The sequence below is a fragment of the Amphimedon queenslandica genome, unplaced genomic scaffold, assembly GCF_000090795.2.
Source record: "Amphimedon queenslandica unplaced genomic scaffold, v1.1 AMPQUscaffold_12250, whole genome shotgun sequence".
In the NCBI taxonomy this organism is placed as follows: domain Eukaryota; kingdom Metazoa; phylum Porifera; class Demospongiae; order Haplosclerida; family Niphatidae; genus Amphimedon; species Amphimedon queenslandica.
In genome coordinates this window covers 13,131-17,415 of record NW_003547512.1, presented here as the reverse complement: position 1 = coordinate 17,415, position 4,285 = coordinate 13,131, and the positions used below count along the sequence as shown (strand labels likewise).

The window sequence follows — 4,285 nt, the reverse complement described above, 5'->3', positions numbered from 1 at the left end:
AGGATCCCCTACCAGCACTATTCTGTCCCTACAACACTATAGGGAAGAATTAGTGCCTGCTGCACTATTTTGTTCCTACAATACTTAAGGAAAGAATTAATGCTTGCTGCACTACTTTGTCTCTATAATACTATGGGGAAGAATTTGTGCCCTCTGCACTTTTTTTCAAAATGTAACAGCACTTTGTTTCCCTCTTATACTGTAGTGGAAAATTTTGGAGGGAATTGAAGTTGGTGAACTTGGCATTTTCATAGCAAAACTCCAAAATAAAATTCACCATTTCAAGCCATTATATGCATGCTCAATGTTATGTGACCACAAATTTGCCAAATTAAAATTTGCCAATTACAAAAATATAGTAATTTGCTGAATTCAACTCCCTCCAAAATTTCCTGCAATATGGGATAGCTACGCAACATTTATCTGGTCACCTTTAGCATTCCACCATGCATTTTGCAAGTATAATTAGCTACATAGACCAATGCAACAACTTTGAACATTAAATAACATACATTTGTTAACTTGTTTGTAATAATCAATGTAGTTGGGTAACATATTCTGATACATTGCATCATGATTTTCATGTCATAGATGGGAATGGCATGTAAAATATGTTTTTGAGACATTCAATCATGTGTTGTCTCATGTGTGACTGATCGAATATATTGTTAGCAGGATCATTTCCATAAAGAATAGATACTGCGTATGCTACTGCAAAGCAGGCACAATCCTTATCACCTTTTGCTTCACCAACCACGGTACTTTTACCATAGCAGATCCATAGAGGGCAATGAGCTGCTTCTTTAACTCTGAGTGAATGATCTCTGTGTAGGAGTCATAAAGAAAAGCAATGCCATCCATAAAATGACTAGTAACCCAATGGTCCCCAAAGTTATGGAAAAATAATGAATCATTTGTAGCCAGCTGAATGAGACTTAGTTTCTGAGTATACAAACACGACTGAATCATTGGCATGTCTGGACATTGTTTTGACAGTAGTTTAGCAGTAGCTATGACATGCTTGTCTGAAAGGTGATGGGTTCCTTCTAGCTGTAAACAATCATTTTCCTGAAGAATTAATTCTTTTATCCAGTAGTTTACAGGACTAGCTGGTATCTCGTCAATGATGATGAGCAAAAGCATACCTGTATATGGGTATAACATAAAATTGATGGCACACGGTAATAAAAATGATATACATGTACCTACAAACATCTTGAAATTTTGATAACTGCAGTTTTTTCTCATCATATGACTTACACAATGTATCTTTACCCCAAAATAAAGCATGCTAGAGGTTATCTTCACAAAAAAAAGACCTGTACCAAAATTATGTTGCATCACATAAATTTCATAGCATTCAATACCCTTTGCCTTTCTGCCATGTCTTCCAGCCCTTCCAAACTGTTGGACTAATTCGTCAAATGTGCGAGCAACCAAGTTTAACAACCAAGTCTATATTAGGAACATCTATACCCATTCCAGGTGCAGAAGTGCACACCATTAGCTATAAATATACATAAATTTGTTATCATACACAGAATTAATGCTTGATACACTTGCTTGTGTGTCAGAGTCATCAAAACACTGATCCTCAATTATCTACAATTTGTCATGGCTAGATAAATTTTTGCCATGATAGCTACTACTATTTATTCCTTTTCCTTTTAAAGCAATTGCCAAAGCTGCAACATCTTTAACAAAGTTAGTATATACACAATGGAGCGATTGTTACCAACTACTTCAGCAAGATAGTCAGCAATAGATGTGTAGTAGTCTGTAGTACTGGTTGAAATGACATAGCATAATATAAAATGTCAATTTCTTTAACTCTTCATTATGGAGTGAAATATTTCTCTTGTTTACCATTGAAGTTTTGAGTATTGGTTCTATCATCGTGGACAATCTTTTCCTTAACTTTTGAAGTGGCAGTTGCTGTTAATGCCATTAATGATATACCAGGAAAATGAGACTTTAGATGCAAAAGCAGTCTATATTCAGTTCTAATAAAACAATAAGTTAAAATTAGAAACTTCAACTTTTTGTAGCCATATAATTATTGTATGGATGATTTTTGGACAGAAAGTTTTTGGCAGCTTTTTTGCAAGAAGCACTTTCAAGATCTTACAGAGGCATTTTTGTGCCCACATAGTATATGGTAATTACTAGTGTGTATATTTAAGTGTGTGTGAGTGTGTAGTAATGCTTGTTATATCATGGCCTCTAATTGAAATTTTGCTAATCCTTATTTGGTGATATGGGCCAATGCAAAATTATTTCCACATGAAATAAACCAGCTATAGGGTAATAGCTAATGAGTTGACTGTGTAGCATACCTGAATGATTTGCAACAATTTATGGGATGAGCTTCATCCACTGCAATGAAACACATTTCTTTGTTTCTGGCCATTGATAGAAAAATTTGTCATGGTTGCTGTTGCTTGTCATAGAAAGATTCTAAACAAGAGTATATTTTTACAGGTTATTTAATATGTTGTGCTTTTGAGCAAAACCGAGGAACGTAGCAGAAACACCATGCTACATACTTGATCACACATGAGACATATTGTCGATGAAATAACAATGGCCAACTTTCCAGTAAGAAATGGTGGAATAACATAGCACATTAATTTTCCTGTGCCAGTTGGTTGAACTATAAGCTGTCTTTCCCTTTGATAGCGTTTTTAATTGCATTCATCTGCCATTTATGAATACTTGAGAGCATTAAATGTTTTGCTACTAGGCTTTGAATAACTAAATGATTGTGATCAAAACTTGGGTTGAGTTCTAAACAAAAGTTTCATTTTAAAAATCACAAAATTCAATAATTATAAATACCTTCAAAGCAGCTATCTATGGCTTTATTGTTAAAAGGTTTTATATTGTGGCCACTTCTGTTAACATTTTTATGTCTCAATGATGAACACTTCACACAATTTGGCAGTTTACGGTCTTCACAATTGTCACTGCAGTTGTCAAATTCTTCCTAGCATTTATTAAGGATGGTATCTTGAATAGAAAAAGATGGTAAAGTATCAACATTGTAGAATCATTCTCCTGTAGCAAAGACATATCTCCATGTTCATTTTCTACCCACAAAACTATCCCTTCCTTTGACTATTGTAATGTCACTTCACACCATTTCATTATCTGTTTAGCACTTTTTAAAGACATGAGTGCCTTTTGTTTTAGTACAAATAATATACAAAGCATGACATATATTAAAGTCTTTAAATTAACCAAAAGTAAAATTTAAAATCAGTTACTTATTTTTCAATGATAGTGATACTATAATTATGGTAGTACACATGTAGACCATAAAAAACGGAGTTATTTAGGTTCTTCACAAATTGAATGATAAATAATCTCAGTAATTTCAAAAGCATCATCATTCCATTAAAATTATCTTAAACACACACATCTCCCTCTATCAAATCAAACTTATCTTTATAGATATGGCCTTGGCAAATGTATAATTATGTGAATATCATGTATTTTGTTTTAGAAATAAATTCCCCCTAATTAAATAGGGGTAAAATAGTGCAGCTGTCACTAATTCTTACCTGTAATATTGTAGGGACAAAAAAGTGCAGCAAGAACTGATTCTTCCCTAAAGTACTATAAGGACAAATTAGTGCCTGCTGCACTATTTTGCCCCCATATACTTTAATTGTGACAAAAAATTGCACAACGCACTAATTCTATATTGTAGGACAAAATAGTGCAGAATGCACTGATTCTTCCCTATAGTATTGTAGGGACAAAATAGTGCAGCAGGCAGCCAGACACTAATTCTTCCTTATAGTATTTTGGGGACAAAATAGTGCTTGGCACTAATTTCTGCCTATATAGATAGGTCAAATTGTATAATGTGTATAATGTGCCTAGTCACACCATTATGTAGGAAAGAAATAGCACTATTTTTTACCCTCTATAATCATGGATTTCTTTTATTTAATGATATCTTATATAAGCACCCTGTTTGTTATGCAAAGGTCTCTAGTGCAATCTGTAATGGTTTATTTTTAGCCAAGAGTGTTGCAGTTGTTGAGAAACTTATCTTTGCTATTTTATTATTTCTTTCCTTTGTTAGAGAAGAGAAAAGAAATTAAAAGATTGTGATTCCTGTGTCACTGTTTCTAGAGTCGATGTACCATTGCCTGTTGTGCATGTAAGTTCTTCTTCAATAATTTTTAGTGAGTACCTATTTAAAATACATTTAAAGTACATTAATTAAGAAGAAATTGCATGCATTTTGACTCAAAACTAGTTACTTCTGTTGTGC

The 4,285-nt window shown here is 33.4% G+C and overlaps 2 long non-coding RNA genes across 2 annotated transcripts in view; one reads left to right on the top strand and one right to left on the bottom strand.

Moving 5' to 3' along the window:
• Window positions 1-1,088: 1,088 nt before the first annotated feature.
• LOC109588174 (uncharacterized) lies at window positions 1,089-1,294 on the bottom strand. The gene is made up of 2 exons (XR_002188001.1): window positions 1,206-1,294; window positions 1,089-1,145 (listed from the first exon to the last, which is right to left on the bottom strand). It is a non-coding gene; the product is annotated as an uncharacterized LOC109588174 (long non-coding RNA).
• A 2,803-nt stretch (window positions 1,295-4,097) lies between these two features.
• LOC109588176 (uncharacterized) overlaps window positions 4,098-4,285 on the top strand; it is an 11,967-nt gene continuing 11,779 nt past the window's right edge. Inside the window, exon 1 of the long non-coding RNA XR_002188005.1 lies at window positions 4,098-4,171. This is a non-coding gene — a long non-coding RNA (uncharacterized LOC109588176). The remainder of the gene's footprint in view (window positions 4,172-4,285) is intronic.